This window comes from Ranitomeya variabilis, chromosome 3, assembly GCF_051348905.1.
Source record: "Ranitomeya variabilis isolate aRanVar5 chromosome 3, aRanVar5.hap1, whole genome shotgun sequence".
Classification (NCBI taxonomy): Eukaryota; Metazoa; Chordata; class Amphibia; order Anura; family Dendrobatidae; genus Ranitomeya; species Ranitomeya variabilis.
Window position 1 is genome coordinate 767761265 of NC_135234.1, and position 16766 is coordinate 767778030.

General features: G+C 43.5%; 1 long non-coding RNA gene across 1 annotated transcript; it reads left to right on the plus strand.

Annotated features, from left to right (window-relative positions):
- The first annotated feature begins 7167 nt into the window (after nt 1-7167).
- Nucleotides 7168-11750, plus strand: LOC143818618 (uncharacterized). The gene is made up of 3 exons (XR_013224637.1): nt 7168-7306; nt 8118-8314; nt 11674-11750. It is a non-coding gene; the product is annotated as an uncharacterized LOC143818618 (long non-coding RNA).
- The last annotated feature ends 5016 nt before the right edge of the window (nt 11751-16766 follow it).

Genomic DNA, 16766 nt, shown 5'->3' on the forward strand with positions numbered 1-16766 from the left:
ATGCACCACGTCGGTTCAAATTGTTTTGGTGGTTCGTGTAACTTTGGTGCAGGCCAGACCTTGGATTAAATGCATTGGCAAACAGAATGGGAGACCCACTTCCTAATAATGTGAACTTTGTTGGTTGTCAGCTTCAACAATGCAATTCTCCACTGCCAGTTCTTCAGCCTCAACACTGACATTCTCCAATGCAGGTTCTTCAGGCTCAACACTGCAATTCACTGCATAGGCAAACAGCATGAGAGTACCAACTTTCTAATAATGGGAACGTTGGTTTCATGGGGCCTTCCAGGACGTCTGTTTTTTGGGATACTGGGGTGCGTCCCAATTTGGAGCAGGCCTTGCATTCACTTCATGGGCAAACTGTAGGAAAGTAAAAAAAATCTAATAATGGGAACTTTGGTTTCATGAGGCCATCCACCATGTCTCTTCAAACTGTTTTTGGGATGCGATAAACTTTGGGGCAGACCAGGCCTTTCATTCAATGCAACAGTATGGCAGTACCAAATAAATAAGAATGGGAACTTTGGTTTCATGTGGCCTTCCAGGATGTCTGTTCAATGGGTTATTGAGGTGCGTCTAAATTTGAGTCATGCCTTGCATTCAATGCACAGTCAATAATAGTACAGGAGACACAGTTTAATAATGGGAACAACAAAGCCCAGCCAGCTGATGGCTCTCTAAGAATAGGGAGGACAAACTGCTGTCCCTTTAAGAAGATTAAAGTCCGCCTAATGGCCCTCCTCCTTTAACAGTCCCACCTTCATAAATGAAACGGGATGTGTCTGATGATGTGTCACACACCACATGGCCAGCTAAGGTTACATAGTTACATAGTTATTAAGGTTGAATGAAGACTTTAAGTCCATCTAGTCCAACCCATAGCCTAACCTAACATGCCCTAACATGTTGATCCAGAGGAAGGCAAAAAAAACCCATGTGGCAAAGAGTAAGCTCCACATTGGGGAAAAAAATTCCTTCCCGACTCCACATACGACAATCAGACTAGTTCCCTGGATCAACGCCCTATCAAGGAATCTAGTGTATATACCCTGTAACATTATACTTTTCCAGAAAGGTATCCAGTCCCCTCTTAAATTTAATTAATGAATCACTCATTACAACATCATACGGCAGAGAGTTCCATAGTCTCACTGCTCTTACAGTAAAGAACCCGCGTCTGTTATTATGCTTAAACCTTCTTTCCTCCAGATGTAGAGGATGCCCCCTTGTCCCTGTCACCGGTCTATGATTAAAAAGATCATCAGAAAGGTCTTTGTACTGTCCCCTCATATATTTATACATTAACATAAGATCACCCCTTAGTCTTCGTTTTTCCAAACTAAATAGCCCCAAGTGTAATAACCTATCTTGGTATTGCAGACCCCCCAGTCCTCTAATCACTTTGGTCGCTCTTCTCTGCACCCGCTCCAGTTCAGCTATGTCTTTCTTATACACCGGAGACCAGAACTGTGCACAGTATTCTAAGTGTGGTCGCACTAGTGACTTGTATAGAGGTAAAATTATGTTCTCCTCATGCAAATTGCCTCTTCTGAGAAAAAGAGGACTTAAACTCTACAGCGCCACCTATTGGAAGTAGCGATCCTACAAGTCACAATCAACCCTTTAACGAGTCGTGCAATATGACTTAGGACAAAAGCCAAATCAGTATCTTTGAGCATCTATGCCTCTTTTAATGCATCCCATTATTTTATTTGCCTTTGTAGCAGCTGCCTGACACTGGCCACTGAATATGAGTTTGTCATCCACCCATACACCCAGGTCTTTTTCATTGACGGTTTTGCCCAGAGTTTTAGAATTAAGCACATAGTTATATATCTTATTATTTCTACCCAAGTGAATGACCTTACATTTATCCCCATTAAAGGTCATTTGCCATTTATCAGCCCAAGCTTCTAGTTTACATAAATCATCCTGTAATATAAAATAGTCCTCCCCTGTATTGATTACCCTGCAGAGTTTAGTGTCATCTGCAAATATTGAAATTCTACTCTGAATGCCCTCTACAAGGTCATTAATAAATATGTTAAAAAGAAGAGGGCCCAATACTGACCCCTGTGGTACCCCACTGCTAACCGCGACCCAGTCCGAGTGTGCTCCATTAATAACCACCCTTTGTTTCCTATCCCTGAGCCAACTCTCAACCCACTTACACATATTTTCCCCTATCCCCATTATTCTCATTTTATGTATCAACCTTTTGTGTGGCACCGTTTTAAAAGCTTTTGAAAAGTCCATATACACTACATCCACTGGGCTCCCGTGGTCCAGTCCGGAACTTACCTCTTCATAGAAGCTGATCAGATTAGTCTGACATGAACGGTCCCTAGTAAACCCGTGCTGATACTGGGTCATGAGGTTATTCCTCTTCAGATACTCCAGTATAGTATCCCTTAGAATGCCCTCCAGGATTTTACCCACAGTAGAGGTGAAGCTTACTGGCCTATAATTTCCGAGTTCAGTTTTTGTCCCCTTTTTGAATATTGGCACCACATTTGCTATACGCCAGTCCTGTGGTACAGACCCTGTTATTATGGAGTCCTTAAAGATTAAAAATAATGGTCTATCAATGACTGTACTTAATTCCTGCAGTACTCGGGGGTGTATCCCATCCGGGCCCGGAGATTTGTTTATTTTTGTGATTTTTAGATTTAGACGCCGCTGTACTTCCTGCTGGGTTAAGCAGGTGACATTTAATGGGGAATTTTTGTTATCACTGATCATATTGTCGCCATGGGATTTTCTTGTGTAAATACTGATGAAAAAAGTCATTTAGCATATTGGCTTTTTCCTCATCCTTATCCACCATTTCCCCCAGACTATTTTTAAGGGGGCCAACACTGTCATTTTTTAGTTTCTTACTATTTATGTAGTTAAAGAATATTTTGGGGTTATTTTTGCTCTCTCTGGCAATGAGTCTCTCTGTCTCAATCTTTGCTGCCTTGATTTGCTTTTTACAGAATTTATTTAATTTTCTGTATTTATTTAATGCCTCCTCACTACCTACTTCCTTTAATTCTCTAAATGCTTTCTTTTTGTCACTTATTGCGCCCCTTACAGCTCTATTTAGCCATATTGGTTTCCTCCTATTTCTAGTATGTTTATTCCCATACGGTATATACTGTGCACAGGTCCTATCCAGGATGCTAATAAAGGTCTCCCATTTTCTTTGTGTACTTTTATGTCTCAGGATATCGTCTTATATTGTATATGTGGTCTGGCCTGTTGGTTAATATTAGGTCTAGCAGTGCCCTCCTCCTTGTTGGGTCCTGAACCAGTTGTGAAAGGTAATTGTCTCTCATAGTTGTCAGACACCGATTACCTTTGCTGGAACTGCAGGTTTCTGTTCCCCAATCTATTTCAGGGTAGTTGAAGTCCCCCATAATAATGACTTCTCCTTGAGTCGCAGCTTCATCTATTTGCTTTACGAGGATATTCTCCATTGCTTCCATTATTTTTGGAGATTTATAACAAACCCCTATCAGTAATTTATTATTTTCCCCCCCTCCCCTTATCTCCACCCACAGGGACCCTACATTTTCATTAAATTCACCTATATTATCACGCAGGATGGGTTTTAAGGACGATTTTACATTTAGACACACCCCTCCCCCTCGCTTATCTGTACGGTCATTTCTGAGCAGGCTATAGCCCTGCAAGTTAACAGCCCAGTCATGGCTCTCATCCAGCCACGTCTCAGATATCCCCACCATGTCATAATTATGCTCCAACAACATTAGTTCTAATTCGTCCATTTTGTTGGCGAGGCTTCTGGCATTAGTATACATGCACTTGATGTTCCTCTCTGTACCTCTATTCTTTCTTAAATTATTAACTGTTCTAACCCCACCCCCCATGCCACCGCCACCCCCAACTTCCTTATTTGTGCCCAGGTCTCTATCTGCACTATCTTCCCCACCTATAAAATGAATACCCTCCCCCCCAATCCCTAAATTAAACACTCCTCCAACCTTCTAGCCATTTTCTCCCCCAGCACAGCTGCACCTTCCCCATTGAGGTGCAGCCCGTCCCTAGCGTAGAGCCAGTAGCCCACTGAGAAGTCGGCCCAGTTCTGCAGGAACCCAAACCCCTCCTTCCTACACCAATTCTTGAGCCACTTATTAACCTCCCTAATCTCCCGTTGCCTCTCTGGCGTGGCACGTGGTACAGGCAGTGTTTCGGAAAATACCACGTTGGAGGTCCGTGCTTTAAGCTTGCAGCCTAATTCCCTGAAATCGTCTTTAATGACCTTCCACCTACCTCTAACTTTGTCATTTGTGCCAATGTGCACCATGACCGCTGGGTCCTCACCAGCCCCTCTCAGTAATCTGTCCACCCGATCAGCGCAGCACACCGTCCGACGATCCCTGTCTTTGTGACAGATTGCCCTATCTGTTCCCCTAACAATTGAGTCCCCCACTATCAGCACCTGTCTGGCCTGCCCTGCTCTCCTATTTCCCTCCTTACTGGAACAGTCACTCCTCCGGCTTTCAGAGGACATGCCTGGCTGCAGCAGTGCTACCCCTGTACTGGCACCCCCCTCATCTGCCAACTTAGCAAACTTATTGGGGTGTGCCAGATCAGGACTAGCCTCCCTGACACTCTTCCCTCTACCCCGCTTCCTTACTGTCACCCAGCTTGCTACTTCACTGTCCTGCAGCTCCATCCTACCATTCCCCCCTCATCTATCCCATTGAGCGTCTGCTCAGTGAGCAGAAGACTCCTCTCCATATTGTCTAAGGAGACAATAACATTTCCCAGTGAATGCAAAAATGAAAAATTCATCAAAAACGCTGCGTGTGAACATAGCTCAAGTGGTTGAGGAACATTTTTGTTTTGGGTTATTTATTTTGCCTAATATACAAGTCGTTACCCTGGAAAGGATGTACCTCAACATATTTCCCAGGAAAATCCATTTTGGTTTCATGTTTATATGTTTTAATGTGCGCCTGTAAAAGTGGCGTAAGACTCTGACAACATTGTTCACAGCAGTGACCTGGAAGTCAGAAATGCTTCTAGGGGCCTTCCCCATTATGTTCCCGTGTAATTTGAGAACTGTTCCCATAGATTTCTGATGTTTTGATTCCCGGAAAAGACCTCCGGGGGGAGGGGGGGTGTCACGGCAAAAAAACTCAGGTTTCCTAGGCTTATATTGGGCTCATTGCTCATGTCGAGCACCCAAGCATTCCAATCTGCTCGACCCGAGCAACAAGCACCCGAGCATTTTCTGCTCGCTCATCACTAGTCCTAGTATTTCCGGTACCTGAAAAAAACGGTACCGGAGATGTCAGTGACATATACAATTATTACAGTAATGTAATGGTAAACCCACATGTAAGGGTAAACCTCAAACCCTACAGAATCGCCAAATCACACCGGGAGATAATTTCCAAGGAGGTGAAGAGAACGCTGGACCTTGGGGTGATAGAGGAATCAAGAAGTGGCTGGTCAAGTCCCATCGTCCTCGTATCGAAGCCCAATGGCGAGTGGCGATTTTGTAATGACTACTGCAGGCTCAATGAGGTGTCCAGTGTTGACGCGTACCCAATGTCCGGCATGGACGAACTCACATGGGATGTTATATACCTGGTAACGAGAATCAGGCAGTGTCTCTTGGGAGAGCATGAACTCCAACTGTGCGGGTCAACTGCAGGGGAATCCTGCAGGGAAAGGACTCATATGGGCTGTGTTTTCTTTGTTTTACCTTTATGCCAGCAAGTCTCGGTTTATTTTGCTGAACCCGCCAAGGTTTATGCTATCCACAATAAACCAGCAGGTGATCATCTACCAGAATGTTTCCTCTGTCTACCTGGGAAAGCAGCGGAGTGTGTCAACCCCTCACAACATGTACAGAAAGCTGCACACACTGTACTAATTGAATATGTCACTGACATCTATATATCTATCTATTCTATGTGTAATAAATAATCTTTATTTTTTATAAATATATTTTTATATAGCGCTAACATATTCCGCAGCGCTTTACAGGTTTGCACACATTATCATCACTGTCCCTGTTACAATCTAAATTCCCTATCAGTTTGTCTTTGGAATGTGGGAGGAAACTGGAGTACCCGGAGGAAACCCACACAAACATGGAGAGAACATACAAACTCTTTGCAGATGTTTTCCTTAGTGGGGCTTGAACCCAGGACTACCAGCGCTGCAAGGCTGCTGTGCTATCCACTGCGCCACCGTGCTGTGTGTATAACCCATATATCTGTATCTATGTGTGTAATCCATCTCTTCTAGGCTGTCGGGTCCCGGTGTCATTTTAGAGTACGTGGCTGCTGAATTACCGGCTTTTCTTCTATCTATATAATATTTATACATATATCTGTGTGTGTCACTGACATCTATATATCTATGTGTATACTGTATATCTATTCTAACCTGTCACTCTGTGATTTTACTGTATGCAGCACATGAATTGCAGGCTTTTTATCTATCTATTTATCATCTACTTTAAAATACTTTAGTGGCAACACAATTATTACCGATCACGAATCCGAATGTGCCACATTTGTGCCGAATTTGTGTTTGTCGATCATTTTACAAACATATTAGCACATGTCCTGTCATCACTTCTATCATGGAAATGCCCCTTTGACTAATGTTATCATTCATCCAATAGACTGTATGAGGACATGAGGTCCTGGTGATGGTCGGCCTGGAATCACATGATGACACAAATCCCAGAACACTGCCCCCTATCAGTGGAAATGTGAGAAAATCCAATAATGACACCAAATGCTTGAAGACTTTATCCTGAGCATCAGATTATATAGTTCAATGTATCTTTATAGAGAGAATGAGAAGATAAAAGAAACTGTCATATGATGAGAATTGGAAATGGGAAAAGCTCAGCCAAACCTCTGTAACCACCGGCTGTAATCTATTACCTGGAAACCGCCAGGATGTTATTTCATTCATCCCTATTTCTGCCTCCATCATTATCAGCTGCTTTATAAGGGGCAGGTAGTGAGAGAAAAAGTATCGGTTATTCTGCTGCATTGTGACATCATCTCTTACCTTATATGGAAGCGGACAGTGATGTCACACAGGTGAGTGATGATGTCACAATAGAGCGGAACCTTAAAAACCCTCGGTTCCATCTCACTGGCTCAGACTTGGTATATGTCTGTCTCCTGACAACACTGTACCTAGATCTTCTCCTTGTGAGATTAGCGATTTACTTGTGGAATAGCGGAAAACTTCTGTATTAGCGAATTAATACTTCTGGATTTTCCTGAAGATCACTGACTGAGGACTTCTACATCTGGAGGTAAATCTATTTTGTGTTGTTATTTATGAAACTATTATTATTTATTGTTATAGCGCCATTTTTTCCATGGCGTTTTACATGTGAGGCGGGGTATACATAATAAAAACAAGTACAATAGTCTTGAACAATACAAGTCACAACTGGTACAGGAGGAGAGAGGACCCTGCCCGCGAGGGCTCACAATCTACAAGGGATGGGTGAGAATACAGTAGGCGAGGATAGAGCTGGTCATGCAGCGGTTTGGTCGATCGGTGGTTACTGCAGGTTGTAGGCTTGTCGGAAGAGGTGGGTCTTCAGGTTCTAACTAGAAGATTTCTTCTCATTATTTTTTCATGTATTCTTGAATTTTGTATGAAAACACTTTTTGCGTTTGTTGCCATTTTCTGACACCCGTAGCGGTTTCTTTTTTCGTGATTTGGGGTTGGGTGAAGGATTATTTTTTGCACCCTGAGCTGTCGTTTTTACTGATACCATGATGGGGAACATGCGATGTTTTGATGAGTAACTCGTCCGGCACAAATCACGGCACAATACAACAGAAAAAACATTTTCATGAATATTTTTATTTACAATTCATGAAACAAATCCAGTCCTCAGTGGCCGGATATAAGAGTAGGAATCGCCGAGAGAAAACCAGGGAGCAAATATCAGTGTCCAGCAATTTACAGGGGGACGAGGGGAGATTTCCTTTATTAATAAATAGTAGTAATAATAATGGCAGCCAGCGCTCTACCTGTATGGGGCAGGGCGGGCTGCACCAGGGATTATCGCACTGTGTAATATGGCTCCAATGTTTTCTCCTCCCCTTCAGATCTCCCTCCTGACTCTGTCTGGTCCAGGACCACAGAGGGGACGTCAGCTCCTGGCTGTCTGGTCCAGGACCACAGAGGGGACGTCAGCTCCTGGCTGTCTGGTCCAGGACCACAGAGGGGACGTCAGTCACCACCTACATAAGCTGAGAAGAGAACGTCAGCGTGCACAGGACCCGCAGAGCCGGACATCTGTAGAGTGAGTATAATGGCAGAGGAGCTGCCGCCTCCAGGGTCCATCTTCTTACACTAATTAGATAAGTGGAGGAGGCCGGACCACGGCTGTCGGCACTGACCACTGAGTTAGGCCAGAATTGCACCTGACAACCTCCCGAATTTAACCACTATCATTCGGCTACTTGTTGGCTGATTGTCGGGTGCCTGATGGCCATTAAAGCATTTCTTACTGCTGGAAAATACTGACCAAATACTGAGCATGTGAACGTGGCCTAAAGCTGAAAATTATTTGGTTTAGATCTGAAATAAAACTTGTGTGAATTAATAGGTTTGTGGTGACCGAATGGACGATCGCTGCACACAGCGTCGGACTGGAGCACCTTGAGCCCAGAACAGAAAATCATTCTTGGGGCCCACTATGTCACTACATAGAAATAAATACAAGAACACACTTGTATCAGGGTATAATATAAGGTAGATGTGTTAATGATATAGCAGGGGTTGGGGTAGCCCTCTCATAGAATATAATGCAGCCCCCTCATAGAATATAATGCACCCCCTCATAGAGTATAATACATCCCTCTCATAGAGTATAATGTAGCCCCCTCATATAATATAATGTAGCCCCCTCATAGAATATAATTCAGCCCTCATATAGTATAATGCAGCCCCTCATAGAGTATAATGCAGCCCCTTCATAGGGTATAATGCAGTCCCCTCATAGAATATAATGTAGCCCCCTCAAACACTATAATGCATCCCCCCATAGAATATACTGCAGCCCCCTCACAGTGTATAATGCAAACTCCCATAGAATATAATGTAGCCCCCTCATATAATATAATGCAGCCCCTGCATAGAATATAATGTAGCTCCCTCATAGGGTATAATGCAGCCCCCTCATAGGGTATAATGTAGCTCCCTCATAGGGTATAATGCAGCCCCCTCAGAGTGTAATGTATTCCCCTCATAGGGTATAATGTAGCCCCCTCAGAGTATAATGCAGTCCCCTTAGAATGTAATGTAGCCCCCTTTGTAGGGTTTAATGCAGTCCCCTCATAGGGTATAATGAAGCCCCCCATATAATATAATGTAACGCCCTCAAATAGTATAATGCAGCCCCCATAGAATATAATGTAGGGTATAATGTAGCTCCCTCATAGGGTATAATGCAGCCCCCTCAGAGTGTAATGTATTCCCCTCATAGGGTATAATGAAGAATATAATACATCTTCCTCATAGGGTGTAACGAAGCCCCCCCATATAATATAATGTAGATCCCTCAAACAGTATAATGCAACCCAAATAGAATATAATGTAGCCCTCTCAAAGGGTACAATGCAGCCCCCTCATAGGGTATAATGTAGCTCTCTCATAGGGTATAATGCAGCCCCCATATGGTATAATGCAGTCCCCTCCGAGGATATAATTTAGCATCCACATAGGGTATAATGCAGCCTCCCATAGGATATAATGCCACCCCCACCTAGGATATAATGTAGCCCCCTCATAGGTTTAAATGCAGCCCTCTCAGAGTATAATGTAGCCACCTCATATGGTATACTGCAGCCACCTCATGGTGTATAATGCATCCCCCTCATAGATAATAATGCAGCCTCCTCATATGGAATAATGTAGCCCTTTCATAGGGTATAATACAGCTGCCTCAGGGTTTAAAGCAGCCCCTCATAGAGTATAATGCAGCCCCCTCATAGGGTATAAAGCAGCCCCCTCAGAGTATAATGCAGCCCCTCATATGGAATAATGTAGGCCCCTCATAGGGTATAATGCAGACCCCTCATAGGGTATAATTCAGCTCATTCAGAGTATAATGCAGCCCCTTCATAGGGTATAATGCAGCCCCCATTGAATATAATGTAGCCCCCTTATAGGGTATAATGCAGCCCCCTCATAGGGTATAATGCAGCCCCCTCGCAGGATATGATGAAGCCCCTCACAGTATTATGTAGCCCCCTCATAGGGTATAAAGCAGCCCCACATAGAATATAATGTAGCCTCTCCATATAATATAATACAGCCCCACAGTCCTACAGTTTTATGGCCACCAGTACTAACTGAAATATATATATATATATATCTATATATATAATTGTCTAAGGGTTTTTCCGTCTGTCTGTCTGTCTGTCTTTCTGTCTGTCTTTCTTTCTGTCTGTCTGTCTGTCCTGGAAATCCCGCGTCTCTGATTGGTCGAGGCCGCCAGGCCTCGACCAATCAGCGACGGGCACAGTATCAACGTAGATGTCATAATGGTTGCCATGGCGACGATTATGTCATAAAGGTTGCCTCGACCAATCAGCGACGGGCACAGTCTGCCGCGAATTCTGGAATCATCATTGTCCATATACTACGGGGACATGCATATTCTAAAATACCCGATGCATTAGAATCGGGCCACAGTCTAGTCTATATATATTATTGTCTAAGGGTTTTTCCGTCTGTCTGTCTGTCTTTCTGTCTGTCTGTCCTGGAAATCCCGCGTCTCTGATTGGTCGAGGCCGCCAGGCCTCGACCACTCAGCGACGGGCACAGTATCAACGTAGGTCATAATGGTTGCCATGGCAACGATGATGTCCTAAAGGTTGCCTCGACCAATCAGCGACGGGCACAGTCTGCCGCGAATTCTGGAATCATCATTATCCATATACTACGGAGACATGCATATTCTAGAATACCCGATGCGTTAGAATCGGGCCACAATCTAGTATATATATAATTGTCTAAGGGTTTTTCTGTCTGTCTGTCTGTCCTGGAAATCCCGCGTCTCTGAATCAGCGACGGGCACAGCATGGCGACGATGATGTCATAAAGGTTGCCTCGACCAATCAGCGACAGGCACAGTCTGCCGCGAATTCGCCTCGACCAATCAGCGAAGGGCACAGTATCGACGTAGATGTCATAATGTTTGCCATGGCGACGATGATGTCATAAAGGTTGCCTCGACCAATCTGCGACGGGCACAGTCTGCCGCGAATTCTGGAATCATCATTGTCCATATACAACGGGGACATGCATATTCTAGAATACCCGATGCATTAGAATCGGCATCTGCCCGGCACACAGTACGAAGTGATGTCATCGCGCTCCGGCTGTGTCAGAGGCAGAGGGCAATGATGAGGCAGGGAGCGTCAACTGACGCCCTCTCCTCTATTATTGCACCTATGATGCCGATACAGTTGAAAGCGGTGCACGCTGGGTGGCAGCAGAGGTGGAGCAGCAGGTGACAGGAGGACGGAGCCGACTGCTGCGGCTAAAGAGAAATGAATATTCACTGCTCCCCACGCCCATGGCCAGTCCGACCCGGGCTCTACACACAGAACTGAGAAATAAAATGGTAAAACTCATCTGTTCCTTATGTTACAGGTGGAATAATTCTCTGCTGCTGGAAGGTTCTCAAAGTTTTACTTGTTGAGCGTTGAAAACTTCAAGTATAAAGTTTGTTCGGATTAGAAATCTCATTTCCATCGGGAATTCACCAGATATTACTGTAAGTATTCTGAGGTTATAACAAACATTTCCTGCCTAAAAATAAAAGAATAAAATCTGACCGATCTATTGCTCATTTTAGGGTTGATAAACGACTACAGAGCTGAAGTCTTGACAAGAAGATCCCTGTCGATTACTAAGATCCCAGCTGAATTCTGTAGCACTACTAGTGACATCACATTTCTTGGATTTATTGATTAACTTAGAGAAGTAACCCCGGAGATGAACAACCTGTCTCCACAGCTCTTAACCATCCTGCAGAGCAAAGGGAAGAAAGGCTACCTGAGTGACGATATCATCATCATGGCCCAGGACCTGCTGCAGAGTCAGTTTGTGGGTTTTGATGGCCTGCAGCCCCCCTGCGCTCTTATGGTACCAGGGTACGGCATACTGCAGAATGCTGTACAAATCCACTATGATCAGGAGAGGGAGCACTGGCTGACAACCTGCTATAAAAATGGCCAAATCTTTGTGGCCGACAGCTCGAAGTCCAGGAATCTGTCTCCATCCATCAGTCAGCAGATTATCAACATGTACAGTGCAGTGGTCAACAATCCCCTTGAAAATCTGAGGTTTATCAATGTGGCTCAGCAGAAGAACAGCTACGACTGTGGCTTATATGCTATAGCATTTGCCTACGAACTTATGGCAGATGGCGGTGAACCCACAGCTGAGTTCCAGCATCAGAAGATGAGGACTCATCTAATATCCTGCCTGCAGAACGGCAGGATCAGCGGATTTCCCAAAAAGGCCCAGAAGTGACTCCATGTCTATAAACGGCATGTAGAGTCTATGATCCAGCACCGCCCTAGGGAAGGGCACGTCATGCATGGTTCCCTAGAGGTTTCCTCCACTGGGGGTTTTTCCTCTCCTGAGCATTGACGGACGACTCTCTGTGAGTCCAGGACCCATCATCATCATCATCATCATGGTGGGAATGTCTACATGTGATATCTTGTATGAAGCCAATAAAGAATTCAATTAATATCTAGCAGCTATGTATTTGTGTCGTATGTCTGAGCCGTGTATCACAGCCATGTATCTGAGCCGTGGGTCTCAGCGGTGTATCTGAGTCTATTATGTATAATCACAGAATATTTAGTATAGGAGGTGAAGAACACCGGGGGGTATATACAGGGGTGCAGTATTATAGTGTTATATTACTTTCATGTATTTGACCTAAGCTTGTGCCCAGCTGTAATTCGCAGATTTCTTGCTCTCTATATGCAGCATACGCCTTATAAATTAATGTATATACTGATCTGTATGAATATTACACAGCTATGATTTTCTTCCAACTATAGACATTGATGGCAGATCCATGACATTTGTCATTATCCCCTTACCGACATCGGGCGTAATAGTACGTCCACGTCAGAATCCCTCCTGTTGATGTGGGCTCCGGCGCAGGGCCCACATCTTTTCTGGCACATGTCAGCTGTTTTGAACAGCTGACATATGCCTCTAACAGCCGTGAGTAGAATCGCAATCCACCCACAGCTGTTAACTAGTTAAATGCTGCAGTCAAGCTCTGACAAAAGTATTTAACATGGGTTTCTGGCAAGTGCACCGGAAATCCCTTCCATCGGTGCCCGTGTCATATGACTGTGGGTTGTCGATGGATTGGCATGACAAGCAGAGGTCTCCAGTAGACCTCCATGGTTGTCACTACCGGATTGTTATGAGTGCCGCCCGGTGGTCGGCGCTCATACCAAGTGGGAACTCTGCTACATACAGGCGATCTGATCACAATATCACGAAAAATGGAGACGCTACAGGTATCAAAAATAGCGCAATTTTTATTTTTTTTAACAAACTTTGAAATTGTTTTCACCATTTAGGCTACTTTCACACTTGTGTCGGTACGGGTCTGTCGCTATGCGTTGGGCCGACGTACTGATGCACGTTGTGAAATTTGTGCACGACGTGGGCAGCGGATGCAGTTTTTCAACGCATTCGCTGCCCATTCTGAAGTCCGGGGAGGAGGGGGCGGAGTTTCGGCCGCACAAGAGCGGTAGATAATGGCAGACACGACGGACAAAAAACATTCACTTGAACGTTTTTTTGTGCCGACGGTCCGCCAAAACACGACAGATCCATTGCACGACGGATGCGACGTGTGGCCGTCCATCCGTCGCTAATACAAGTCTATGGGAAAAAAACGCATCCTGCGAGCACATTTGCAGGATCGTTTTTTTTCCCAAAACGACGGATTGCGACGGATGCCAAATGACGAGGGTGTGAAAGAGGCCTTAGATAAAAAAGAACCTAGACATGTTTGGTGTCTATGAACTAGTAATAACCTGGAGAATCATAACAGCGGGTCACTTTTTAGCATTTAGTGAACATGGTAAAAAAATAACAACTGTGGAATTGCACTTTTTTTGCAATTTCACCACACTTTGATTTTTTCCCCGTTTTCCAATACATGATATGTTAAAGCCAATGGTGTTGTTCAAACGTATAACTTGTCCTGCAAGAAACAAGCCCTCACATGACCATATTGACCGAAAAATCAAAAAGTTATGGGTCTGGCAAGAAGGGGAGCAATATACGAAAACGGAAAAACTGAAATACCCCTGGTCGTTACAGGGCTAAGCCACTGGCCAGGTTAAACACACGGACCAAGGGCAACAGCACATCAACGATGACCAGGACAACGGGTTATGCAGGATGTCAATAAACCATGCAGAGTAGAACACACCGGGAGCCACAGAACCAAGGCTGTAGCATACACTGGAGAGCAGGCGATGAGTTAAACGGTAGAACCAGAATGTAGATTTTAGAACAGTTTCTAGATAGCAGATTGTAGTGCTTACAGCAGATGATGGATTATTATTATTTATTACTAGCTGAAGAGCCCGGAGTTGCCCGGGCATAGTAAATTAACTGTGGTTAGATAAAACAAATTATAAAGATTATATATATATATATATATATATATATATATATATACATATATATATATATATATATAGAATTAAACAAAAACCAGGCAGCACTCCATTGTTTCTTACTTCATCGTGCAGTGTTTAATTACACCCACATGTCTGTCCGACGTTTCGGCTCTAAATGAGCCTTTCTCAAGCAGTGGGTAAGCTTTTACAGTGCATATATATAGGTTTAAAACCATAACAGACCTTAATGCCATTGGTGGTTGATACAGTTCATGTGTAGCGATATACATATATTGATTGTGCTCATTAATATAGTAAAGTGCTTTAGTGCATTATAAAGTGCCTCCTTGTGTATCTATCTATACTTATATTAAAAATCTTTAACAGATTATCTTATTGCGTATATCTTACCCCCGAAGCTGCATGGTAGTAATGGAGGACGTTCTCATGTCTCTCAGCGTTCTCTAAGATCTATTGCGCATGTCCGAGACGTCACCTAACTGTATTGGACCAAGGATCAATCAATCACTTCCGCGCATGCGCAGACGCACAGTATTACGCCATCTTTGTGGTGGCATTCTACATCGGCCATATTATGTGAGGAAGATCCTCATTAGACTGAGACAGCACTTGCGCACATAGCGCTCTATGTTCTCTTACAGAGACCCTTGATTAACCATATGACTGCCATCCTTATAGTGGCATTCTACATCGGCCATCTTATATGAGGTAAATCCTCATTGTAGTAGGACGGCACTTGCGCACACAGCGCTATATATCCTCTTACAAAGTCTCTTATTTAATCAGCTGCACAATACTTGGCTATGGCATTATTATGTTTCTTATTTTATTCATTAGCAACTCCTCATATGGTTATATCTCATATATTATCTAGATAAATTTTATGGATATTTAGGTGCATAATTCCACCCTGACATTCCGGGCTTAGCTTACTACAAGCCAGAGTCCGAAAGTCATACAGCTAGCTAACTGGTATCAGCTCAACCCTCTCAGGTCAGGCCGCTCACAGTACATGCTGTACAGAGCGGTAGCACCCTTATCCTGGTATATAGTCACTATTAGAGCTTAATCCATGAGGAGACAATATGACATTTTTACTGCTTTTATTGATCAAAACTTTGGTCCAACATAGTAGCGTACAACGGAATATAGATAATTGAACATTTGAAATTTTTGAAAAAATTTTTTTTGAAAAATTTTTTTTTGTCCTCCATATTATCAAGCTCCACTCCGGCGGTATTCAACTCTTGATAGAGCACCAGTCACATTCTACGCAAAAAATACAAAATACAATAAAATTAGGAAAAATGGCATTGTTATTAAAGCACAATATTTCCTAAATTAAAAAACAAGTAATCACATTACTGTATCTTGGTGACCAATAATAATATACAACAGACCATCAAATAACTGTATGCATCTTAAAGTCAGCGTTCAAACCCTCAGGTCTTAATGTATTTAATTCGTATATCCACCTTAGCTCTCTTTTTTTGAGTATCAGTTCCCTATCACCTCCCCTTCTCTGTATTGGGACAGCATCAATAATTTTACATTTTAGATCCTTCTCAGTATGTTTGCAGTCTACAAAATGCTTGGGGACAGGAAGATCAGTCCTATTTTTTCTTATGCTATATCTATGTTGGTTCATCCTTGTCTTGAATTCGCAAGTTGTCTCCCCAACATACCATAGCTGGCAGGGACACATAAGTATGTAAATGACGTAGTCTGAGCTGCATGTGAGGAATTGTTTGATCTCATATACCTTCCCTGTCTTTGGGTGTGTAAATGTAGGTCCCTTGACCATATATGTGCAGTTTACACAATTTAGGCAAGGGAAACAGCCATTTCTTCTAGAACCCGTTAGTAACCTCTGAGTACCTTTTTTATTAGTGCCAATATCTGACCCGCAGACAAAGGGGGTGCTGTCGTCGTCATGGACAAGCAGGCATATATTGCAGAAGTCATGAGACAGCTAAATGACGATAGTGTATACAGCAAATTAGATGGGGATCCTAAATTTAGTATACAGGAAGAGATTAAAAAATGTTTATC